Source organism: Leucoraja erinacea, chromosome 2, assembly GCF_028641065.1.
Source record: "Leucoraja erinacea ecotype New England chromosome 2, Leri_hhj_1, whole genome shotgun sequence".
Lineage (NCBI taxonomy): Eukaryota > Metazoa > Chordata > Chondrichthyes > Rajiformes > Rajidae > Leucoraja > Leucoraja erinaceus.
In genome coordinates, this window is record NC_073378.1 from 114,509,991 (window position 1) to 114,537,596 (window position 27,606).

The following is a 27,606-nucleotide window of genomic DNA, read 5'->3' on the forward strand; positions in this document are numbered from 1 at the left end:
AACAGTGCAACTAGTAGAATGACAAGGGCATGGGGGGGGGGGGGGGGGGGGGGGGGGGGGGGGGGGAGAATACAGGAGTTCTCACTAGTCATACTGGTTCTCTGTTATCTCACTTTCTCATCCACTTCTTGACTCTAGGGGTAATTTACAGAGGCCAATTAATCTACAATTGTGCATATCCTTGGGATGTGGGAGGAAACTGGAGCATCATATGGTCAACTAGTTGCACAATGCCAAAAATAAAATCTACTGACAAGAAGGTAGCCTTAAGATCCTTCGAGTGTACAGTGAGAGGCGAAGAAATAGCAGAAACAAAGCCATTTTGTTGCATGCCAAATTTACACATGGTACCTAGATACCTTTTCCTTTAACAGGATAGAATGGCCGCATTGATGCTGGGGGTATTGAAGAGGTCCCCTCCTGTAGTAGTTGGATCAACATGCACCATTACTGACTAGGTAATGGTGGCAGAGATGGGATTGCTTAGCTCTGCCTGTTGCACACTGAAGCATCCTGGCATAGAGGCATAGGCATACAGCACAGAATCAACCCCTTCAGCCCAACTCATCCATGGTGACCAAGACGACCTATCGAAACTAGTCAGATATGCCTGCATTTGGGCCATATCCCTCTAAACCTTTCCTATCCATGTTACCTGTCCAAATGTCTTTTAAATGTTATTATAGTTTCTGCCTCAACTACTGTATCTCTTTCAGCAGGTCATTCCATATGCACACCACCCACTGTGAAAATGTTGCCCCTCAGATTCCTATTGAATCTTTCCCCTCTCATCTTAAACCAGTGTCCACTGGTTCTTGATTCCCCAATGTTGGCTAAAAGACTCATAAGTTCATAAATCATAGGAGCAGAAGTAGGCCATTCGGCCTATCGCATCTACTCCGCCATTCAATCATGGCTGATCTACCTCTCCCTCTCAATCCCATCTTAATTCCACTGTCAGAACTTGATGGTGTACGTTCACCTTATCTATTCCCCTCATATGTTCATACACAATCCAGCCGAAATGCTGAGTTCTATTCGCGCAATCACCAACTCTGGTGGACCTAGCCTGTGGTGGGACAATGGCTGCCTGGAGATAGCGATGGAAGTCCCTGGCCTGCTCAGATCTCCTCTCAGGATATGTTTGGTGCCATCGCTGGCCTCTGCTTCTTCCTTGTGCCATTCATCATCGAGGAGGGCTATTTCCATCTGCATAAGGAGTAGGGGAGGCTGGAATCGGATAGATAGTCCGTATTGGTAAGACAAGATTTCATGGTACCCAGAATTAATGCTGTGGAGTCCCAAGGCCATTCCCACACTCCTGTCCTAACTCCACCTCCACTGGTTGGCCTCTCCTCACAGATGGATAGGAACTAGGTGGAAGTTTTAGTTTTAGAGATATAGTATGGAAACAGGCCCTTCGGCCCACCGAGTCCACTAATGATCACCCGTACTTATCCGACACTCTAAGGGACAATCGCCAGAAGCCAATTAATCTACAAACCTGCAGGTCTTCGGAGTGCAGGAGGAAACTGGATCACTTGGAGGAAATCCACATGGTCACAGGGAGAATGTACAAACTCCGTACTGACAGCACCCATAGTCAGGATCGAATCCAGGTCTCTGGTACTGTAAGGCAGCAACTCTACCATTGTGCCACCATGCTGCTACTGAAGACAGTTTAAGACTTCTCTTTTTGGATTGTGGTTTTTTTTTTGCTACAGGGAGAGGCTACAGGGAAAATGCATTTCGTTGTCTCTGTACTGTACACTGACAATGACAATTAAAATTGAATCTGAATCTGAATCTGAGGTTGGACAGACTTGGATAGTTTTCTGTGGAACGTTGGAGGTTGTGGGGCGAGCTGAAAGAAGAACATAAAATAATGAGAGACTTAGATAGGGTAGACAGTTAGAACCTTTGTACCAGAATGGAAAAATCAAACGCTAATCAGGGGTCTTGGCTTTAAGGCGTCAGGGGCAATGTTTAAAGGAGATGTGTAGTGCAAGTTATATTACACAGAGGGTAGTGAGTGCCTGCATGGCGCTGTTGGGGCTGCTGGTTGAAGTAGATACAATAGTAGCATTTGAAAGACGTTTGGATAGGCACATGGATATGCAGAGTATGGAGGGATATGAGTTCTAAGCAGGTAGATAAGTGATGGCACAATGCTCAGCACAGTCATTGTGGGTCGAAGGGTCTGTCCTTGTGCTGTGTGTGCTTCTCCTCATGACCTTACACAGTTAAGCATGAATTTCCGAGAATAAATTGCAAGATAGCAAGTTTAGAGTGCACATGTGCGTTGGAAAGATGATAATATCTGGAACCAGGAGTGATTGATATTAAAAGGCAGCGACAAATGATTCTTCTCATTATCCAGAGTAATTAGTCACATAGAAAGGAGCGTGTCCTGCAGCATAGATAATAGTTTCTAGAAGATTTATTTTCTGCTGATGGACTTAGCATATCACTATAAATTAATTTCCTGACATTAGAAGCCTCCATTAAATAGTAAAATAATTGTGCATTACAAACTATAATCTAAAGTAAAACATTGTTACTAGCTAATAAATCGAAGCCATAAATCAAATAAGGCCATCAAGACATGAAATGTGTTGCCCATTGAACTGAAGGTTAATAGCTTTGAAGTTAAACATAAAAGGCATTGGATGGTGTGGAGTTATTTCAGTTAATATTCTGCAAATTAACTTTCTAGACAATTTGCCCAATGACTTTCTGGAATGGCTACATAATAGTATACCACAGAGTTGAACTTGATCGGTTATTGGTTATTCTGAATGACTGGATATTTCTCATCTATCTACTTCTTGTTCGCAGGCTGTGTCGATGGTGGCCAAGTGGCGCAGCTGGTAGACCTGGAGATTCGGGTTTGGTCCTGACCTCGGTTGCTGTATGTGCGGCGTTTGCAAGTTCTCCCCGTGATCTCGTGGGTTTCCTCCGGCTGCTCCGGTTTCCCTCCACATTCCAAAAATGTATGGGTTTGTGTAGGTTGGTTTGCCTCTGTAAATTGCCCCTAGTGTGTCGGGAGTGGATGCAAAAGTGGGATAACATGGATCTAGTGCGAACGGGTGATCGATGGTCGGCTTGGACTTGATAGGCCATGGGTCCTCCATCCATGCTGTATCTTTCAATCAATTCAGGACTCGAGGGCCTGAGCTGTAGGGGGAGGTTGAGCAGGTTAAGACTTTATTCCTTGGAGCACAGGAGGATGAGGGGTGATCTTATACAGATGTATAAAATAATGGGAGGAATAGATAGGGCAAATGCACTAATTTACCCAGAGGAATCGTGAATCAGAGGACATAAGGTTAAGACAAGGTGGGAGAGATTTAATAAGAACCTGAGGGGCAACTTTATTTACACAAAGGGTGGGAGGTATATGGAACAATTTGCCAATAGGTTTACCTTCAATTTAAACAGAGATGCTGCCTCACCCGCTGAGTTACTCCAGCATTTTGTGTCTACCTTCGATTTAAACCAGCATCTGCAGTTCTTTCTTACATACTTGCAAAAAGAGTTGTTGAGACAGGTACTATCACAACTATTAATAAATATTTGGACGGGTACATGGCTGGGAAAGGTTTAGAGGTATATGGGCCAAACGTTGGCAGGTGGGACTAGAGTAGATGGGGCATGTTGGTCAATGTGGGCAAGTTGGGTGACGGGCCTATTTTCACACTGTAGGACACTATGACTCTATAACATTCAATTAAACAATTCCTTGGGATTGAGGGTGACTTGTCCTCACTTCAATTCTGCATGTTCTGAGCTAACTGAAGTAAAGGCACGAACACACATAAGGCTGGTAATTCCTTATGGGGGCAGATCAGCATGTAGCTTGTGAAGTGGTACAATCCTTCCATTGTATTGCCATAGAGCCATAGAGCAAGGAAGCAGGCCCCCTCAGTCCAACTTGTCCATGTCAACCAAGATGCCCCAACTAGGCTTGTCCCATTAGTATGTTATTGGTATTAGATTATTGTTGCTCCCGATGCGTGGACTTGAAGTTCTCAATATATTCAGAATGCCTTTTCTTTGTTTTGAGTGATCACAGGCCAGGAGTTCCCTGGATTCATTAGAAATGCTGCATTGCTTCAGGAGAATATGCTTGATCTCCTTTTCCTTTGACTCCGTGAGAATGTTTTCCTGTCACTCATCGCTACTAAGAGCTGACCTGACCAGTTGCCTCTTGCACCTGTTCAGATGTTTAAAGGTATTGGCGGGTATGTGGGAATGAGTAAGTCCAGCTTCATTATATACAAATGAATGGAGGCATAGATTGTGTGGACAGTCAGAATCCCCCTCCCCCCCCTCCTGCCCAAGGGTGGAAATGTCAAAGGCAAGAGGGCAGAAAGAGGAAACAGATCAAAGAGACGTGCAGGGCAGGAGTCTTGCACAAGAGTGTAGTGGGTGTGTGAAAAGTGCTGCCGGGGTGGTGATGGAGGCAGATACAATAACGGTGTTTAAGAAGATTTTGGACAGGCATATAAGGAATAGATGGTTGTGTACCATATGCAGGCAGATGAGATGAGGTTATCTTGGCAGCATGTTCGACACGGATACTATGGGCCTGAGGGCCTGTTCCTGTGCCGTGCTCTTCAATAGTCCATGTTCTTCTGCAAAATTATCAATTTCAACTGCAAAAAAAATGATCATTGAAAATGCCAGGAGATGGATCAGCTTTGGCCTTACAGCTTTGATCCATTGCCCCACAATGTCCCTGGGAAGAGCTACTGAATTGCTCAGCAAAATTTAACATCTCTGCCTTTAATGTCAAAACCTTTTATGTTAACATTCTCCATCGGATACTGTGAGCTGAACGAAGGGACTGTCTCTGCTGCAGTTTTCTATGTCGATCTGTGGAAGTGGCTGCTTCCTCAGGCTACATCCGCCAAATGGATAGAGTGAATGTGGAGAGTATGTTTGTACTAGGACCAGAGATCATAGCTTCAGAATAAAAGGATGTACTTTTAGAAAGGAGATGAGGATGCATTTCTTTCATCAGAGATTGGTGAATCTGTGGAATTCATTGCCACAAGCTGTGGAGGCTAAGTCAATTGATATTTTTAAGGCAGAGATTTATAGATTCTTGATTAGTAAGGGTGTCAAGGGTTATGGGGAGAGGCAGGAGAATGAGGTCAAGGGAAAGATAGATCAGCCATGATTGAATGGTGGAGTAGACTTGATCGGCTGAATGGCCTAATTCTGCTCATAGAACTTAGTTTAACGTGGCATTATGATCGGCGTGGACTTTGTGGCCTGTTTCTGTGCTGTACTGTTTAACTCCATCAGCCTCCATCAATCTGAAGAAGGGTCTCGACCTGAAAGGTCACCCATTCCTTCTCTCCAGAGATGCTGCCTATCCCGCTGAGTTACTCCAGCATTGAGGTGGGAGATTGCAACCTTCACGTGGTCCACCCTGTTTCAACTAATGCAATCAACCCGACGTGCACAGACAAATAGATCAAATAGAATAAGTTGACCTACTACTTTAGGATGAATAAGCCATACGCAAGAAGAAGACTCCTGCATTTTGCTTCTATCTTCGATTTAAACCAGCATCTGCAGTTCATTTTTACACTGTACTGTTTAACATTCTACATCCCTTGCGTTCTTTGCCAAAAGGTTCTTCTCTGATTTGTACTCTGACTCATACAACATGGAAAAAGGCCCTTCGGCCCAACTGGTCCATGTCGGCCTAGGTTTCCCCCATCGAAGCCGCTTCCGTTTTCCCACAGAGTAATGCAGCATGGAAACGGATCCTTTGGCCCAACTTGTATCAGCCGGCCAAGATGCCGAATCTACACTTGGCCCATATCCCTCTACACACAATGCCTCCGTACCAACAAAGCTCACCCCTGGTGGAACATGCAATCCATCCTGGCTGTCAGCAGGGAGCCTCACTAGACTTCACACTTTAGGCTTTAGAGGTGCCGCGAGGAAACAGGCCCTATGGTCCACCGAGTCCGCACAGACTAACGATCGCCCTGTACACTAGCTCTATCCTACCCACTAGGGACAATTTACAATTTGCAGAAGCCAATTAACGTACAAACCTGTACGTTTTTGGAGTGTGGGAGGAAACCAGAACCACCCGGAGAAAAGCCACGTGGTCACGGGGAGAATGTACAAACTCCGTTTAGACAGTACCCGTAGTCAGGATCGAACCTGGGTCTCTTGTGCTGTAAGGCAGCAGCTCTACCGCAGCACCACTCTTGACTATCCTCTGCCAAGCCAGCTCACCAAGTCCGCCATGCATGACCTGCTGAGGCTGTTGAAACCCGGACCAGGCTCAAAGGCAACGGCTCAAATCACTGAGTTCAGAAATCGACCATTAGTTCTCCCCGTCTAGGTCGGTAGCTTAAATCAAAATTAAAGCAATTTAAATATGCTAATGCACTAACAGGGCACTGAGAGGTCACATAGAAACATAGAAATTAGGTGCAGGAGTAGGCCATTCGGCCCTTCGAGCCTGCACCGCCATTCGATATGATCATGGCTGATCATCCAACTCAGTATCCCATCCCTGCCTTCTCTCCATACCCCCTGATCCCTTTAGCCACAAGGGCCACATCTAACTCCCTCTTAAATATAGCCAATGAACTGGCTTCAACTACCTTCTGTGGCAGAGAATTCCACAGATTCACCACTCTCTGTGTAAAAAATGATTTTCTCATCTCGGTCCTAAAAGACTTCCCTCTTATCCTTAAACTGTGACCCCTAGTTCTGGGCTTCCCCAACATCGGGAATAATCTTCCTGCATCTAGCCTGTCCAACCCCTTAAGAAGGGGTTGGATGCCGGCTCCTGTGTATCCACATGCCTATCCCAAAGCCTCTTAAACACCACCATTGTATCGGCCTCCACCACCACCCCCGGGCACCCGCCACCCACTGTGTGTGAAAAAAAAAACTTGCCTCGCCATTCTTACTTGAAACCAATGCCCGCTAGTCCTTGATATTTCTGCCCCGATAAAAAAAAAAAACAGGTTCTGACTGTCTCCGCTATCCGAGCTTCTCAGCGTTTCATACACTTCTGTCAGGTCCATTCGCAAGCCCCAGATTATTATTTATTTAAACGATTATTTAATTTTGTTTTAACTTTCAATATCAGTATTGTACAATTGTGTTTTGCTTGTGTTAGTTTTTACTGACTGTAGCCTTTCATGCGATAAACCCCTTTGTGAAGGAATATTCGTTATCTTTTAAATGTCTCCACTAAATATCGTTTCAAAGGCCGTGTCTCCCGGATTTAACCCTGAACGGTAAGTGGTTCCGTGCTCGCCCCGTGATGAATGTGTTCCCGCACCCGAGCACTGGTTGTTAAACTCTCTATTCCCCTCCTCTCTCTCTCCCCGGCTCAGAGGTACAGAAGCTGTCCAGCCTGGTGCTCCCGTCCGAGGTGATCATAGCCCAGAGCTCCATCCCCGGCGAAGGCCTCGGCATCTTCTCCAAGACGTGGATTAAACCCGGCACCGAGATGGGGCCGTTCACCGGCAGAGTCATCTCCCCGGAACACATGGATCTGTTCAAGAACAATAACGTCTTTGAAGTAGCTTAGATGGGTCATCTCGGTTGGTATGGACGAGATGGGCCGAATGGCCTATTTCTGTACTGTACCACTGTATGGATCTTGTCCCTCCACCTCACTGGGTCTATAATGTTTCCCCAACATGTTTTTTTTTTACCTCTGTTATCCCTTTATCCGCCCACAGTCTTCATTTTAACTTTGGCGTCTCTACCTCGGTTTATTTTTCTGTATTTCCCTCTGTCAGACAGTGCCCTGCGCGCTGTCCTTCCCGTCCTCTTGATCGTTTGTTTAATCTTACTTTAAATTCATCCTGCCGGTTTTATTTGCGTTTTACTGTTTCATATTACAATCTTGTTGAAACTAGATGTGCACATAGTCCACTTTTCCCAATCCTACAAATCTTGAACGAAATGTTGTTACTTTGATGTATTTTAATTCATATTTCATTCAAATTGGTATCTTACTCGCCAACTCCCTCCTGCATCTTACCTGCAGACAGCTGAATGAAACAAGAGGCTTCAGCACAGGATAGCTTGCTGACAGCTGATATTCCAGCCTGTCACTTGCATTAAATCTTTGCTAATTTCATGCACCGCGCAGTTGTTGATTTTGCCATCTTACAGGTGATTAACTTTGCTTGTAAAATTGCACAAGGCACCAGAGTTTAGTTTAGTTTAGCTTAGGGATTCAGGGCGGAATCAAGCCGTTCAGCCCATCGAACCCACACTGACAACGATCCCCGTACACTAACACAACCCACTAGCACTGGGGGACAATTTACAATTTTACCAAAACACGATTATCCTACAAACATGCATGTCTTGGACGTGTGAGAGATAACCGGAGCATCCGGAGAAAACCCACACGGTCACGGGGAAAACGTCCAAACTCCGTACAGACAGGACTCGTAGTCAGGATTGAACCCAGGTTTCTGGTGCTGCAAGGCAGCAACTCTACTGCTGCGCCACCGTGCTACCCTTAAACCAGTTACAAAACCATCAGCGCACACACATGCACACCCTGGCTCCACTTGCTAACACAGTCGGCTGAGAACGTAATGAAAAGCCAACAAGGGCGGCACAGTGACGCAGCTGGGAGAGCTGTTGCCTCTACAGTGCCAGAGACCTGGATTTGAGCTTGACCTTGGTTGCCGTCTGTGTGTGGAGTTCGCATGTTCTCCCTGTGACCGCGTGGGTTTGCCCCTTGTCCTCTGCTTTTCTCCCACATCCCAAAAGATGTGCAGGTTGTTGGCTAAATGGCTGTTCATTTTTCCCAGTGTGTGTATAAGAGTGAGATACAGTGCAAAACATTGTTTTACATGCTAACCGGGTAAATCAAACCATACATGAGGTACAGCATAAGGGACATTCTAATGTCCCATTCTAGTGTAGATGGGACATTTTGATCGGTGTGGGCAAGTTGAGCCGAAGGGCCTGTTTCCACGCTGTATAACTCGATGACTTGATGACTCTATCAGGTAGTGCAAAAGAGAAAGTAAACAAGAGTGTATAATAAAGTGCTACAACTCCAGAGAAACTCAGAGTCACAGAGTCACACAGCGTGGAAATAACATGGCCAAGTAATCCCATCTAAGCTAGTCCCATTTGCCCGCCTTTGGCCCATATCTCTCCAAATCTTTCCTTTCCATGTACCTGTCCAAGGTCTTTTACATGTTTTTATTGGTAGTGTATAGATTCCAAAAAAAGTGCAAGGGTTGCATTGAAGTTGATTGGAAGATTGGGAAATCATCCCTAGCTTGTGAGAGGTCCACAGATGCCACTTGACAGATGTTGCCTCATGCTACTACTCCAGCACTTTGTGCATTGTTCAAGATTCTCAAGACTCTGCAGTTCCTTGTGTCTCCTAACATATGAGAGGTCTGTTCAAGAGCCTGATAACGGTGGGGAAGCTATTCTTGAATTCAAGGAACATGGCATCAAGCTTTTGTACATTCTGTCCGATGGGAGAGGAGGAGAGGGATCGAGCCAGGCGTGAGTGGTTCTTAATTATGTTTTAACATGGAAATGCCAATGCAGGACATAAAGTGTTGGAGTAACTCAGTGGGTCAGACAGCATCTCTGGAGTAATGGATAGGTGAAGGGATGCTGCCTTCTGAGGAAAAGTATTTCCGCATCTCCATTCTAAATGGCTTACCCTTTATTCGTAGACTGTGGACCCTGGTTCTGGATTCCCCCAACGTTCGGGAACATGTTTCCTGTCTCTAGCGTGTCCAAATCCTTAATAATCTTATATGTTTCAATAAGATCCCCTCTCATTCTTCTAAATTCCAGAGTATACAAACCCAGCTACTCCATTCTATCAACATATGACATTTAACCTTGTAAACCTACGCTGCACTCCCTCAATAGCAAGAATGCCTTCCTCAAATGATGTCCAGTACTTGTCAAAACAAAAAACTACAGATGCTGGTTAACACACAAATGGACACACAATGCTGGAGTAAGTCAGATGGTCATAGTGTGAAGAAGTGTCCTGACCCGAAACGTCACCTATCCATCTTCTCCAGAGATACTGCCCGACCCGCTGAGTTACTTCAGCACTCTGTCATTTTATGTACAGTATATCCTCTTCTGAGAGATGTTAGGGTGGGACGGCACAATCTGAGATGTACCACTGTTGTCCATGTACTGTGTTTGCCGGGTACCCTATAATGAGAGGCTCTGATTTTCATTAATGTTTAAAAATCACCCATGTCCTTGAGACTTTCAGTTGTTATGACTTGTAAAGGGCCCGGGGTTAACCTCTTTGACAGAGGGAAATCCATCTGCAGCTATTGTTTACAGTTTAATTAAATTGATTTATTGTTTCGCCAGCAATGGAAATGGCAATTATTATTAGCTGTTGAAGGAGACCTCTGGGGATTTCTTCCTTTGGATGACACGTATTAAGGGCCAGAATACTAATAGATTTACAACAAATTCTGTTGGCAAAATCAGTAGACTCAGTCATTAACTCTGAATCTTGTAATACCAGTGATCCGCCGGGACATGGCATCGTTGGAGTTTCTTCCCAAACAAAAAATCCTGGAAAAATAGACACGGGGTACTGGAGTAACTTTGTGGGTCAGGCAGCATCTCTAGAGAATGTGGATAGGTGGATGTTTTGCATCAGGACCCTGAAGATGAATCCTGACCCAAAACATCACCTGTCCATGTTCTCCAGAGATGCTGCCTGACCCGTTGAGTTGGGCCTGTATTCGCTGGAATTTAGAAGGATGAGGGGATAATAATCTTCTGGAATTTTTTGAGGATGTAACTAGGAAAATGGACAAGGGAGAGCCAGTGAATGTAGTGTACCTGGAATTTCAGAAACAATTTGATAAGGTCCCACATAGGAGATTAGTGGGCAAAATTAGAGCACATGGTATTGGGGATAGAGTGCTGACATGGATAGAGATGGAACAAATGTTTTGTCCACGGAACAACCTTTGAACTTATGAAAGAACGCAATGGTATTATTTGCAAATCTTTGTGGAATGCATTTGAAGCCTTTTGGTTTAATGTTTCACAAAATTGATTGTTTTGGCAAAGTCCATTCAGGTGCTGATGCGAATTTGCTCATGGTGGCTAGAGTCAGGTGATTAAAGGCAATGAGTGGCCAATTCATACATGATCATCTTGCGAACTGTCGTCCCTCTGCTAGCCCGGCCACCTTCAACCTCCTGCAGCCGACCTTGAGGGCGTGGGTGGTCAGGCTCCCCGGGTACTTCTCACCGGTTCTTTGTTCCAGCGTCTGCTGCCATTGCCCCCCCCCATCCCCTCCCCCCCCCACACCCCTTTCCCCCCCCACCCCCACACCCCCTCCCCCACACCCCCCCTCCCCCACACACCCATCTCCCCCACACACCCATCTCCCCCACACCCCCCTCCCCCACCCCCCCACCCCCCACACCCCCCCCCACCCCTCCCCCCCCCACACCCCCCCCCCCCCCCCCCCCCCCCCCCCCCCCCCCCACCCCCCCCCCCTCCCCCCCCCCTCCCCCCCCCCCCCCTCCTCCCCACCCCCCTCGCCCACAACCCCCCTCCCCCTCACCACCCTCCCACGTAGTCAGGATCGAACCTGGGTCTCTGGCACTGTAAGGCAGCAACTCTAACGCTGCACCACTGAGCCGTCCCACAGACTGAGTTTGTTAGCTAGGCTTTTATTGACAGGCAATCCAGGAAGCCCGACTCTTTTAAGTTCCTCTAGTGATTAAGATCAAACAAGGAAACAAGCAGCATATTTTTACTGATGCTATTCCACCCTCCCCATTCATCTGCGAATCCGTCGCCTCCCCTAGTGTGTTATTTTAAAGTGAATTTGATAGCACTGTCCTCAGCTCTGCACTGGCATGGGGATTTCTGAGCTCTTGCATTTACCTCAAGGGGCCACAAAACACACTACAGATGGAAAAAAAAGACATTTGATGTGTGAAAACCAATTCCAAATTAACAATTTGTAATTTACAACGAGGGGTGATGTAAAAAGTGGAACGGGTTGGATGTTGATGACCAATGCCAATTTTTTGGACACAAGGAACTGCAGATGCAGGTTTAAAAAAAAACCCCCACAAAGTGCTGGAGTAACTCAGCAGGTCGGGCAGCATCTCGAGAGAACATAGACAGGCAACTTTTGGGGTGGGGACCCTTCCATGGACATATCCATCACCTTTTCCAACATAGTGACTGGTTGCATAATGGCCTGGTTCAGCAACTTGAACGGGGTCATCTTTCCACCACCACACGCAAGAAGCACAAGAAGCAACACCGTTGTATGCAGATGGCGAGAAGAGTGTTCAGCTCCGGCTGAACAACTTCTAACCCTGTGTGTGGACTCGATAAGAAGAAGACAAGAAGAAGCAACTTGATTGCCCAGGAGCATGTTATATTTTTATCATATTGTTTACAGAGCAGTTTGTTTACACTTTCTGTTGTGCTGCTGCAAGTAAGAATTTCATTGTCTTATCTGGGGCATATGACAAAAAAATATTCTTGACTCTTGACATATTTTTATATGGGTGAACATAAAGTGTTGGAGTAACTCAGTGGGTCAAGCAGCATCTCTGGAGGACAGGCACAAAGTGCTGGAGTACCAACGGATCAGGCAAGGTGAATTCAGCCTGAAAAAAGGGTCCCGGCCCAAAACGTCACCCTTGCTTTTTTCAGATGCTGCTTGACCCGCTGAGATATAGCCCTTGGTGCCTTTCTTTGGTATAAGCCAGCATCTCTTTGGAGGACATGGATAGGCAGACACAAAATGCTGGACTAACTCAGCAGGTGAGGCAGCATCTCTGGAGAGAAGGATTGGGCGACGTTTCGGGTCGAGACCCTTCTTCGGATTGAATTTGGACATGGATAGATGTTGTATTGGGTTATGACCCTTCTTCAGACGTTGTAGTAGAGGGGCAGTACGCTGGAAAAGAGAGGTGGTTGTGGGACAAAGCCAGGCAAGTGATAGGTGGATAGAGATGAGCAGGGGAGCAGTAGAAATAGCAGTTGGGTACAGGTGGTGGTGGGGGAGCGGGGGTGATCAACTGATAGATGGACAAAGGACAGAGATCAAAGCGAGACAAAACCCTCTTCTAATCACAATCCATCCCCCCACCCCCCCCCCCCCATCACCAGGGGGGGGGGGGGGGGGGGCATCAACTGAGATCAAAGCGAGACAAACCCTCTTCTAATCACAATCCTTCCCCCCCCCCCCCCCCCCTCACCTGTATCCATCCAGCGATCGGCAGGCTTTATCCATTCCCATTTCCTTTCCAGATTTCTCTGCCTGGATGTCATGGATAGACAACATTATGCTCACTCCGAAGAGGTTCTCCTCATCTCTCCAACAGGAGTCCCGTGAGACCCTCTCCCACTGTTCCCGCTCTGTGATTCCTGCCACTCTCCTGATCTTCGACAATGTTTCACCTGTCACTTGCCAGCCTTTGTCCCTCGACCCCACTGCTTTTGCAGCTTTCTCCCACCCCCTCAACCACGGTCAGTCTGAAGAAGGGTCTCGACCCGAAACGACACCTATCCATATCCTCCAAGGATGCTGCCTGACCCACTGAGTTACTTCAGCACTTTGTGCAGGGAAATGGACTTACTATATTTTCAGTTGAGACCCTTCTCTCATCCGTCTTTCATGTCTCTCATCAGTCAGATGAAGGAACCTGAAAAGAGTTTAGTTTAGTTTAGTATAGTATAGTGTCGGAAGGAACTGCAGATGCTGTCTGTCCTGCTGAGTTACTCCAGCGTTTTGTGTCTATCAAGAATTAGTCTAGAGATACAGCATGGAAAAGGATCCTTTGGTCCACCGAGTCTGCACAAATGATCACCCGTTTACTTGTTCGAAACCACACACTCGGGACAATTTACGATTTAACCGAAGCCAATTAACCTGCAAACCTGCACTTATTTGGAGTGTGGGAGGAAACCGCAGCATCCGGAGAAATCCCACGCAGGTCACAGGGGAAACGTACAAACTCCACACAGACTGCACTCGTCTACAGGTGCGAACCCAGGTCTCTGGCGCAGCAACTCTACCGCTGCGCCATCATGCCACCCCTCTTGTGCCGCAACTCTTGTTTGAGGCTTTCATTTAGTATTATTTTTTTCACTGTACACCTTCAAACTATTCTCCACCCACTCAGCGATTGCATTTCTCAAAGGATTCACTTGTCTGATTTGATGTATGGTCTTTGCTGTATCAGCACTGACTTTTGCAATGAGAGAGTTGAATTGAACAGTGTGGGATACACAAGTGTGGATCAAGTGGAACACACTACAGTGCTGGAGTCGGGCACAGAAACCTGACATTGTCCACCCCTAGAAAACGGCAATCTTCATTCCCATCAGGAATTAGGAATGATAGAATGTCCTTAATAGTGCCGTAAAGTTATTCTACGACATGAGAGGAATAGATAGGGTGAATGCACACAGTCTTTTATCCAGGGTAGGGAAATCAAAAACAGGAGGACATACTGTATGTTTAAGGTGTGAGGGAACAAGATTTAATAGAAATCTGAGCGGCAGCTTTTTTCACTTAGAGGATGGTGGGTATATGGAACGAACTGCCAGAGTTGGTGAGGCAGATATTATAACTGTATTTAAAAGGCACAGATACATGGTTAGGAAAGGTTTGGAACGATATGGGCCAAACGTGGGCACATGGGACTAGCTTAGATGGGGCATCTTGGTCAGCATGGATGGGTCGGGTTAATTTCCATCCTGTTTAACTCTTTGACCTTATGTCATATTGAAAACATGTTAATGAGACTGCTTTATGACTTGATCCAAAATGAGTTGATCTTTGGATGCATGTCATCACTTCTCAGGCTGGCATACCTGTTAGTTGTTTTGTGTGTGCACAGGGTATATGTGCAGTGTGGGGTCAGGAGAGGCACATACCTTCACCCTACATTAAGAACATTGATAACACACCCCTTCTTAAAGCAGTCAAATTTAAATTCCTCTGCACGATGTTCATGTTCATAACTTCATAAGGTATAGGAGCAGAATTAGGCCATTTGGCCCATTAAGTCTACTCCGCCATTCAATCATGCCTGATCTATCTTTCACTCCCAACCCCATTCTCCTGCCTTCTCCCCATAACCTGTGACATCCTTAAACTCCTGTCCCACTTTCCCGGGTTACTCACGAATTCTCCCGAGTTTTCCCCTTGCTTCAGACTCGGAGAATGTCCATAGCGAGTCCATAGCGAGTCCGTAGATATTTCGTAGCGGCTCGTAATGCCAGCCGTGGGTACTCTGGGCATCAGGTAAGTCAGGACGTTTTCTCAGCATGTTGAAAAATGTCCACGAGTAAAAATGTACCTACAGCTGGCTATTACCATAATTCTCCGAGTTGGAATCAAGGGGAAAACTCGGGAAAATTCGTGAGTAACTCGGGAAAGTGGGACAGGGGCTAACTAATCAAGAATCTATCACTATGCCTTAAAAAATATCCATTGACTTGCCCTCCACAGCTATCTACTGTCTTGTCTTGAGGACATTAAGTCCTGGATGGCCCTAAACTTTCTAGGATTTAATGAAAAGAAGACAGAGGTGATATTGTTTGGTCCCAATGGCTGCCGTGAACTTCCCCCTGTTGACTTCGGTCCCCTGGCACGGTATGTGAAGCCAACAGTTTTAGACCTGGGTTTTAGGATGGACAGTGATTTTAAATTAGATCATCAAATAGGCGCGGTGGTTAAGTCCAGCTTCTTTCACCTAAGGCAGCTGGCAAAGGTGAAGCCCATTCTTGAGCGGCAGCATTTTGAAACAGTAATCCATGCCTTTATCACATCTAGGCTGGATTACTGTAACAAACTCTATTTTGGAATTGCTCGATCTTCCCTGGCTCGTCTCCAGTTGGTTCAAAATGCTGCTGCTCGCCTTTTAACTGGAACTCGAAAGAGGGAGCACATAACGCCAATTCTGGCCTCCCTCCACTGGCTCCCGGTGCACTTTCGAGTTCATTTTAAAATTCTTTTATTTGTTTTTAAATCTTTAAATGGGCTCGCCCCGCCTTACCTCTCTGAACTGCTTCATCCATACGCTCCTGCCCGGTGCCTCAGGTCAGCTGATCAGCTGCTCCTGGAGGTACCAAGGTCTAAGCGGAAGCTCAGAGGGGATAGAGCCTTCTCTGTTGCTGCACCGGCAGTATGGAACTCACTGCCGTTGCACGTCAGACAGGCCCCCTCACTGTCCATCTTCAAAACCAGTATTAAAACACATTTATATTCCTTGGCTTTTGACCCTGCTTGAGACTTTGCTCCTGTTTTAGTGCTTTTAATGTTTTTAATTTTATTGTTTTTACTCTCTCTTTTAATGTTTTTATTGCCGTGTAATAATTTTTTGTCCATGATTAGTCATGTACAGCACTTTGTTGCAACAGTGGTTGTTTTTAAAGTGCTCTATAAATAAAGTTATTATTATAATTATTATTATTATTATTATTATTATTATTATTATTATTATTATTATTATTATCTGTGGCTGAAATTAATAAGAAATGTGATAAGAAATTTTGAAGAAGGGTCCTAATCCTGACCCGCAGAGTTCCTCAAGATGTGCTTTGCTCAAGATTTCAGCATCTGTGGATGGGTGACCAGACATTGGACTGGATGGTGCTGCACTCAAGCTGCTGCCCAGATCTGTCACGGTACCCACCCACTTTATCTTTCCAACACCTTAACTAACTTACCTTCTGCATGCAAGAGACATCCTGCCGCCAATGGCTTTAGAATGATTTTCACAAATGTCTCTGATGGTCAGTCATTCTTAAAAATTATTTGGGTAGATTTAAATAATTAAGAATAATTATAAATATTGAAATGCAATGAGGTTTAGGCTTATCATTGCAGTGAAAAGCTTTGTTGCGTGCTATCCACGCAGATCAGATGCTACTACAGTCCACCCTTGCAATAACAGAAACAGTACTAAGTTGACATATTCCGTTGTGCAGCTGCAAGTAAGTATTTCATCGTTCTGTTTGAGACATATGGCAATAAAACACTCCCGACTCTTGAATCTCTGGAACTCTCTGCCACAGAGGGTAGTTGAGGCCAGTTCATTGGCTATATTTAAGAGGGAGTTAGATGTGGCCCTTGTGGCCAAGGGGATCAGGGGGTATGGAGAGAAGGCAGGTACGGGATACTGAGTTGGATGATCAGCCATGATCATATTGAATGGCGGTGCAGGCTCGAAGTGCCGAATGGCCTACTCCTGCACCTAATTTCTATGTTTCTATGTTTCTATTAAGGAAGTTCAGCATGTCTCCAATGATCCTTACCAGCTTCTACAGATGTATCCGTGGAAAGCATCCTGTGAGGAAGCATCACAGCTTGACATGGGGACAGGTTTGCTCAAGGCATCAAGAAATTGCAGAGTTGTGGATGCGGTCCAGTTCACCGCACAAACCAGCCTTCCAACCATCAACAGCGTTTACACTTCATGCTGCCTCAGGAAAGCAGTCAATATAATCAAAGACTATTTTCACCCCTATTGTTCCCTTTCCTTCTATCTCGCCTGTTGGACAAAAAGTACAAAAGCTGGCAAGCACGCATCAGCAGATTCAAGAACGGCTTCTTCCCCGTTGTTATCAGATGACTTAATGGTCTGAAGAAGTGTCCTGACCTGAAACATCACCATGTTCTCCAGAGATGCTGCCTGACCTGCTGAGTTACTTCAGCCCTTTTCATCCCATTAGCTAGTCCCGATTTCCTGACCCAGTGCATGGCGCACCTTGCACTTTTCTATCTGCACTTTCTCTGCAGTTGTTGGAAAGTGTAAAGTTGGAATGTCGAAACACTTATTTTGCATTTTGGTAATTTTCTCATTCCCTACCTCTTACACTTGCGAACAGCATAATTGTATTCATGTATAGTACCATTTAAATGGCTAACACACAAACAAAGCCTTTCACTGTATATCAGTGCACGTGACAATAATAAGCCAATATAAAAATAGTTACATCATTATTAGCTACCATATCATGGTGCATTAATGTCAGTTAGAGTTGAGTAATTAATACCGTAAATTACTTACGTTTGTGATTACTTTCATCCCTTGATTTTTAGGTAAAGCCACAGAGGTACATTTATATGTCTAGATAATATATGGTCAGCATTGCAAAGAACTGCAGTGAAGACAGCTGGTTATTTACTGCACACAAAATAAATCAAATCCTCGTTGATGGGCTAGCTGTGCAGGCCTATATCTTGCCCATATCACCAGGTGTGTGAGTTCAACTTGACCCACTCCCTGGATGTGTTGCCATGTTTGCGAGGAAACTCTGCTATTGTTTTGGGCAGCACCGTGGCGCAGCAGTAGAGTTGCCGCCTTCGATCCTGACTACGGGTGCTGTCTGTATGGAGTTTGTATGTTCTCCCTGAGGCCATGTGGGTTTTCTCTGGGTGCTCCATTTCGCTCCCACAATCCAAAGGCGTAGGTGAATTGGCTTTGGTAAAATTGTAAATTGTCCCTAGTGTGCAGGATAGTGCTGGTGTGTGGGGTGATCGCTGGTCAACGCAGACCTGGTGCGCCGAAGTGCCTAGTTCCGTGCTGTATCTCTAAAGTCTAATGTCTAAATGTTTTGTTATAGGAACCCATTGTGGATGCCCCTCTGATTAGCAGCCAAATGATCTGTGTCACTGAATGATCAATATGTCTGTCTGCTCATTGCCCTAACCTTTAAATAATAACTGATTGGAGTCCCTTGCAAAGTCTTGCAATGTTTTACAGTGTTAAAGACACGGCAGAAATCCAAGTTAATGCAGCAATCATGAAAAGAAAATCAGAATCCACTGACGAAGTGTCTCAACCCGAAACATCATCTATCGCCTGACCTGCTGAGTTACTCCAGCATTGTGTCCTTTTGTGCATTAATGAGCATCTGCAGTTCCTTGTTTCTAGAATCCACTTTTGTTGCCTATCCTTGTGGGAAGAGCAAAATGATTATTTGATTGACTGAAAGATGCAGCATGGAAACAGGCCCATTGGTCGACGGAATCCACGCCGACCATTGTTCACCCGTTCACACTTGTTGTGTGTTGTCCCACTTTCCCATCCACCTCCTATACTCTCGAGACAATTTACACAGGCCAATTAACTTGCAAACCCACATGTGTTTGGGATGTGGAGGAAATTGGAGCACTCAGATGAAACCCACACGGTCACAGGGAGAACGTGCAAACTCCACACAGGCACTACCCGTGGTCAGGATCGAAACAGGGTCTCTGGCCCTTTGAGGCAGCGGCGTTACCAGCTGCATCAGTGTGCCGCCCTTTGATATCAACAACAGCCTGCTATAGGGAACTCGACACATAGCATCTTGAGGCATCAAGGACCCGCGGATGTGGTCGTGGGCAATTCATATTCTTGTTCCTTAAAACAATGAAAAATAGTGTCTTGGAAGTCCTGCAATTTCTGTGCTGTCTTCCCCTTGGTATGAACTGTTGGAAATGCAAATAGATATTTCTAATGAAACTGGTCAGGTTTCATCTACAATTGGAGAGGGAGAAGGGTAGATCGGAGGTGCCGGTGTTATAGTTGAATAAAGGGGACTATGGGACCATGAGGGAGAGCTGGCCAAAGTTGACTGGAAAGATACACTCACTAGCAGGGATGACAGTGGAACAAAAATGGTAGGTATTTCTAGGAATAATACAGAAGGTGCAGGATCAGTTCATTCCTAGGAGGAAGAAAGATTCCAAGGGGAGTAAGGGGCGACCGTGGCTGACAAGGGACTTCAGGGACAGTATAAAAATAAAAGAATAGAAGTACAACGTAGCAAAGATGAGTGGGAAGCAAGAGGATTGGATAATGTTTAAAGAGCAACAGAAGATAATCAAAAAGACAATACGGGAAGAAAAGATATGGCTATTCAATCGGTATTCATGTGGAGTGCAAAGAGTAAAGTATTTTTATGGTGACAGCGGCGCAGCGGTAGAGTTGCTACCTTACAGCGCCAGAGATCCTGACTACGGGTGCTATCTGTATGGAGCTTGGACGTTCTCCCTGTGACTACGTTGACTTTCTCTGGTTGCTCCGGTTTCCTCCCACCCTCCAAAGACGTACAGGTTTGTAGGTTAATTGGCATTAGTAAAAATTGTAAATTGTCTCCAGTGTGTGGGATAGTGCTAGTGTACGGGGTGATTGCTGGTCATCGCGGACTCGGTGAGCCGGAGGGCTTGTTTCTACACTGTATCTCTCTCCCTCTTTCTAATAAAGGCTGTAAGTGGGCTCTCGACATGAAACATCACCCATTCCATAGCTCCATAGATGCTGCCTGGCCCACTGAGTTACCCCAGCATTTTGTGTCTATCTATTCTGTAAGTTTGAGAAGTGCCTTGTTTATTGCCCTGAAGCATTTGAATGTATGTATTGGAAGAAGCCAGTCTTCTTTACTTCTTTATATTTTTCCTCCAGGAATTATTCGATTCCATTTGATGGTTTGACTCAGTGTATGAGAGTCCATGGATGCCAAGAGAATAAATATAAAAGTGGGTGCTTGATGGCTAGGAGAGACTTGGTGGGCTGAAGGGCCAGCTTCTGTACTGCTTGACACTTTGAGCAGGGATCGGATGGACAGAACATCCTCTCTCCATGATGTAAACATCCAGCGATTCTGCAAAAAGGTTAAATAATGAAAGTAAATTAATGTATCGATGAAGAGGACCTCCTTATTTTGAAACAGTGCAGAGACATTAGGTTAGTATTTAACACTTGTTTGCCTTGGTGATGGAACGGCTGAGCATATAAACGTATTAGAAGGTGACAAGGGAGAAGACCTTTTTATTCAATCGCGGGCATATGGGCGTCGGAGATTGAATTAATTTAGATTTGCCATCAATTGCCTGCGAATGATCCTTTATTCAAGAGCACTCGTTTTTATGATGAAGTTTCTGCCCGCAGGCAGGCAGGCAGTGAAGCATCCATCAAAATTAGTCAGTGCAGAGAAATGAGAAGTTCAAAGCTCTACGCCACTGTGTTTCTTAAGCACATCCTCATGTGGAATCCCCACTCTGGCAAGGATTTACCACCCATTGTGTCAGCAGTCCTGTATCTTAACACAGGCAATGGCACTTCCCAATCTGCCTTCAGGCCTTGATCAGAGACGACACCAGCTTAAACAATTGGTTAGACCCAAAAAGCTGGAGTGACCCGCTGAGTTACTCCAGCCTTTTGCGTTTATCTTCGGTTTAAACCAGCTTCTGCAGTTCCATCCTAAACAATTGGTTCTTTGCAAGTTACCTCTGTGAGAGGAGACACGTTATCTGTAAAATCCACCAGCATGACAGCATGGTGGTGCAGCAGTAGAGTTGCTGTCTAACTGCGCTAGAGACGCCGGTTCGTTCCTGACTACGGGTGCTGCCTGTACTGTGTGGGTTTTCCCCGGGTTCTCCAGTTTCCTCCCACACTCCAAAGATTTACAGGTTTGTAGGTTAATGGTTTTCAGTTGTAAATTAATTGTCCCTAGTTGTAGGATAGTGCTAATGTACAGTGATCACTGGTTGGCGTGGACTCGGTGGGCCAAAGGGTCTGTTTCCAGTCTGTATCTCTCTAAACTAAACTAAATTAAACTAAAATAAACGGAAGCTGTTGCATCTCCTGCAATTGTGTGGGAAAACGCATAAAAAAGGAGTAAAATAAAAAGAATCCCAACCTGTAACATACCTATCCATATTCTCCAGAGATCCTCCTTGACCTGCTGAGTTAATCCAGCATTTGGGTCTTTTGTATAAACCAGCATCTGCAGTTCCTTGTTTCTACTAATCACTTACTATCTTTCCAAATGCATGAAGCCTGTACCCCGGGATCCCTTCCTGCAACATATGCACTGTGGAATGCATACAATTCAGGATTTTAACACTGTAAGAAATTGCGGATATAACCCAGTCCATCTGACAGACTAGACTCCTCTCAATTGATCACATCTCCACTTCATGCTGCCTCAGAAAAGCAGCCAACATAATCAAAGACTAGTCATTTCTTCTTCTCACTGCTCCTGTCAGGAAGAAGATACAGAAAGTTGAAAGTGTGCAGCACCAGACTCAAGAGCAGTTTCTTACCCTCTGTTGTCAGGCTTCTGGACGACCCTTCCATTGGCTCAAGTAGTGTCTGATTCACCACTATCACATTGCAGATATTGGACTTTGTCCGTGGAACTGAAGCGCTACAATGTTGAGAACTATATTCTGAAATCTGGATCTCCCCATTTGCCCTGTTGACCTTAGTGCTGTCTCCGTGGAGTCTGCACGTTCTCCCTGTGACTGTGTGGGTTTCCTCCGGATGTTCCAGTTTCCTCCCACATCCTTAAGACGTGTGGGTTTGATAGGTTAAAGGCCCTCTGTAAATTGCCCCCACTACGTAGGGAGTGGATGTGAAAGTGGGATAACATAGAATGAGCGTCAATGGATGATCAATGGTCGGCATGGACTCCGTGGGCCGAAGGGCTAAACTTTAAACAGCAGCCCTTGAGCTGATATGTCAACTCTGAATCCCTCTCCTCAACTGCTGCCTGACCCACTGAGCATTTCCAGCATATCCCAGACTGAATCTGTGTTCTTACTGCATATGGATTTCCTCCTTTTTCATCTAAGAAGGGAAGAGATTGAACTTTTTTTTCACCTTCCATCACAGAGCAAAGTGGAGGAGCCACTGTGGTGGACGTTCATGTTAAAATGTATTTTGTGTGTTCTGTTGCTTTTTATTGGTATGACTATGGCAAATGAAATTCCTCGTATGTTGCAAAATATACTAGGCTAATAAAGAATGATTATGATTATGATTGTGATGATGATGATTCTTTGTCTTTCTTCACGTCGTACTATTGTTTAATAAATAAAAGCTTTGCTAACCATGATCCATATATATATATGTACCTATATATGTATCTATATATATATATGTATATATATTTATACATACATATGTATATGTATATATATATATATAATATATATATATACTTACCGTATCCCTTGTCTCAGTCCCAATCCCATATACAACGTATGTATAACACATTTCAATGGCAGCCAAAATAAAATTTCCTACGTTTGAAATTCTCAGCTTGTAAAGGAAGCCTCAGGAGGCAGCTAGGAACACTGATTGATGCCCAACATATTCCTGTCTCTGCTCTGGCTGGACACTGCCGACTGGTATTAATCTGATGAGAAGGGTATAAATTGGGAAAATAATTGATGTTGCTGGTGAAATGGAAAGTTTGCCACTTCCCCACAAGCAGAGAAAAAAAAATCTTATTAAAGCGTGTAGACTGAGCCTGTGTGTTATTAAAAAAAAATGTTGCTGACTGAGAAGAAACTGGGGTATTAAAAAGATATTTAATGTCTATGTTTTATTCACTTCTAGTTTTTTTATTAGTAAGTTTGAAACTTTTGTTTATTCACCAGTGGGGTGAAGTAAAGAGTAAGGTTTTTAAAAGGGACGGCACAGTGGTGCAGTGGTAGAGTTGCTGCCTCACAGCGCCAGAGACCTGGGTTCGATCCTGACTATGGGTGCTGTCTGCATGCAGTTTGCACGTTCCCCCTGTGTCCGCGTGAGTGTTCTCTAGGTGCTCCGGTTTCCTCCCTCATTCCCAAGATGTACAGGTTTGTGAAAATTGTAAATTGGCCCTTGTGTATAGGATAGTTTAATGAGATGATCGCTGGTCGGTGCAGACTCAGTGGTCCCAAGGGCCTGTTTTGAAAGTTTAAAATTAAAGATATACCAGCAATAACTAAGAAGTCTGATGTGTTTCCAACTCAGGATGGAGGACGGCTTGGAAGGGTAGACGCGACTGGTGGTGATCCCATGTGCTTGCTTCTCTGGTCAATTCCTGGTGGCGGAGGTCACAGTTTAGGGAGTGACATTGAAGGACACTTGGAATGGACCTGAGACCAACACAGAGAGGACCAGGAGCAGGAAGATAGACGGAGGGCAACAGATGAACAGGAGTGATCGATTGAGGACCAGGGTCTAGATGGAGAGTGATGAATCTGGAGTGACTTACATTTAAAACACGTTTGGACAAGTCTAGTTTTAGTTTTAGTTTTAGTTATAGAGATACAGCGTAGAAAGGAGCTATTTGGCCCACTGAGAATGCGCTGACCTAGTATCTAGCTCTATCCTAGATACTAGGGACAATTTACAGAAGCAATTAACCTAAAACAATGCACATCTTTGGAATGTGGCAGGATACCAGAGTGCCCAGAGGAAATCCACGTGGCCACGGGGAGAACGGACAAACTCCACACTGACAGCACCAGAGGCCAGGATCGAACCCGGGTCTCTGGCATTGTAAGGCAGCAGTTCCACGGCCGTACCATTCTGCCACTCAGGTACATGGATAGGAAAGGTTGAGAGGGTCATGTGCAAAACCCGAACAGGTGGGACTAGCGTAGAAGGGGGCATCTTGGTCAGCATGTATGAGTTGGGGGTAGTGGTTGTCTGAGAATTTGTAAACTGGATAACATCATAGAACTAATGTGAACCTGTGATTGATGGCCACGTGGACCTGAGGGGTCAAAGAGCCTGTTTCCATGCTGTATCTATAAACAAAACTAAACTCTAAACAATTAAAATGTCAATCATTGATGGACCTTGTGCCTCACAAATTAGCCGCTGCCCTCCCACCATTACGATGGTGACAACAGATAGATATCACTCCAATGGATCAAAGGACAACAGTCAATATTATTTAAACAGACTGGTGGTCATAATGTGGTCTTTTGAACCTTTACTCCAGGCCTGTAGAGTCTTAGAATTCTAAGACTAGAGATCTTAGACTATATGATCTAAAAACAGATTCAAACTCTTCAGCCCTTGGTGAGATTAAATTTTGTTTACTCCCGTCGTTTACAGATTTTACCAGAATGCTGGCAGCATTTCTGGGCATTACCTTCAACGAGAGGTTGCTTTCCCTCAAGTGTCAGAGGCTGAAGGGAGATCTGATAGAAACAAGTAAAATGAGAAAGCCTAAAGGGGCTGTCCCACTTGGGCGACCTAATTTAGAAGAGTTTGAAAAAAATGACATGTTGAAGACTAGCTTCGACTCGACCAACCTCGAGAAAATTGGACATCGAATAGTGGAGAGTGAAGACGACCTCCTTCGATCTCCTTCGACCTCCCTTCGACCTCCCTTCGACTATGATGAAGACTATCTACGACTAGCTTCGACTAGCTTCGACTATCCTCGATTACCTACGACTAACATGCCAACCTACTACGACCTACTACAACTAAACATACGAGTAAAAGAAGTATCGATTTTTTCCATGGCGACCTTTTTTTTATTTGCGGACATTTTTTAACATATTGAAAAAATCGCCGCGACCCTGGCTGAGGCCTCAAGTACGCAGAGACCACTCTCGAGCATGAAGAAGAGTTACAAAGACTTCCTACCACCTCATGTCGACCATGCTGCGAGTATGAGTCGAGGGCAAACTCGCCAAAATCGCGGATTAGGTCGCCCAAGTGGGACAGGCCCTTTAGGTGGTGTAGACAGTCAGAACCTTTTCTCCTGGAAGTAAATGCCAAAGAATACAGGACATAGCTTTAAGGTGAGAGGGTGGATTATTATTGTTTACTTATATATATATATATATATATATCTATATGACTAAAAGTCTGTTCTTGACCGGTTTTGGCTATCTGTGCTGCGATTTCTGAGAGAACGCCGCCACCTACGGCCGTCATTTTTGGCCACCTTGCTCAGAGCCCCCCTCCGCCACATGTGTGCCGAGGATTTTTCCCGTCGATGAAAAATGACAGAGATATTAATGTTTTTACAAAATTCCCTATTCTCTCTGCTGCCCCCGCTGGCGGCAGGGGGGAGGGACTATAAAACCAGGAAGTGGTGTGCCTAACAGTCTCTTCAAGATGGAGGAAGGCAGAGGGTCACGTTTCTCTGAGCTGTGAATCACACTGAACACATGTCTACTCAAATGTAAGTGCCCTTAGTGGTTCTAAAATGCTTGCAGAAGATGTCTATTGGTTCTAAAGCTTGCAAAAAAATGTCTATTGGTTCTAAAGCTTGCAAAAAAATGTCTATTGGTTCTAAAGCTTGCAAAAAAATGTCTATTGTTTCTAAAGCTTGCAAAAAATGTCTTTTGGTTCTAAAGCTTGCAAAAAGTGCCTCTATTGGTTCTAAAGCTTGCAAAAAATGTCTCTATTGGTTCTAAAGCTTGCAAAAAATGTCTATTGGTTCTAAAGCTTGCAAAAAAATGTCTATTGGTTCTAAAGCTTGCAAAAAATGTCTATTGGTTCTAAAGCTTGCAAAAAGTGTCTCTATTGGTTCTAAAGCTTTGCAAAAAATGTCTATTGGTTCTAAAATGGTTCATACTAGCACTCCAGAAACCCCCCCCCCCCACTGGTCAATAATATTGGAAGTGGTGCAGAGGTGGAATATTGCATTGGGGGACCAGCCCTCCCGTGTGAAGCTGGGACCCAATGGGTCCCACTTAGTCTAGTATATTACTAAAAGTAAGATCTTGATCGCTTTTGACTCACTGCAATGTGATTTCTGAGAGAACTCCGCTACTTATGGTCATTATTTTTGGCCACCACGCTCAGAGCTCCCCTCTGCCGGACTGGACTGGAAGATTTTTCCTATCAATGAAAAATCAGAGATATATTTATGTTTTAAAATGTTTTGACATTCTCTCTGCTGCCACCGTTGGTGTCAGGGGGGAGGGACTATAAATCCAGGAAATGTCGTGGCTCACTCAGTCTCTGCCAGATGATGGAAGCGAGAGGGTCACGGCTCTCTGAACTGCGAATAACACTGAACGCATGTCTACTCCACGGTGAGTCCCCGGGATGTGGTTTTCGGCAAATGTGTTTGTTGTTTGCAAAGTGTTTGCCCAATTAGGTTGGCTTTTAAAGGGCATTCAGCAAATGTGTTTTGTTGGCTTGCAGTGTTTTTGTCCAATTGGCTTGGCTTTTAAAGGGCTTGCTTGCAACAGTTTTCGGTTGGATAAAGCGTGAATAAACATTTTATTAGATCAGTACTGTGTTTAATTTCAAAATTGGCGCTCATTCTGTGATTTTCGCTTAGTTGCAAGGTGGCGCCAATGACGCCATTTCTGGTTAGCGGCATGCTGGCGCTGAGTGCGTCATTTCCGGTTTGTGGCAAGAAATGAGAGGGTGATGTCAAGATGGCGGCGAGTGTAATTCAAGAGAGAGAGAGAGAGAGAGAGAAACAGTCTGTGTGTGTGAGAGAGTCTGTGTGTGAGTGTCTGTGTGAGGTGGAGGGTGTGTGTGATCAACAAATAACAAATAGTATGAAAAAGCTAGCAATATTGGAATTGGTGGAGAGGTGGAATATTGCGTTGGGTGACCAGCCCCGTGTGATGCTGGGAACCAATGGGTCCCACTTAGTCTAGTATATATATAATATTGAACTTTTTATTGTTAATTATGGTATTTATATATCTGTTATTATGGTATTTTGTACTGTTGTGCTGCTGCAAGTAAGAATGTAATTGTTCCGTTCTGGGACTCATGACAACTCTTGACAAATGTAGATGCGTGGGACATTTTTTACCCAGAGAGTAGTGGGTGCCAT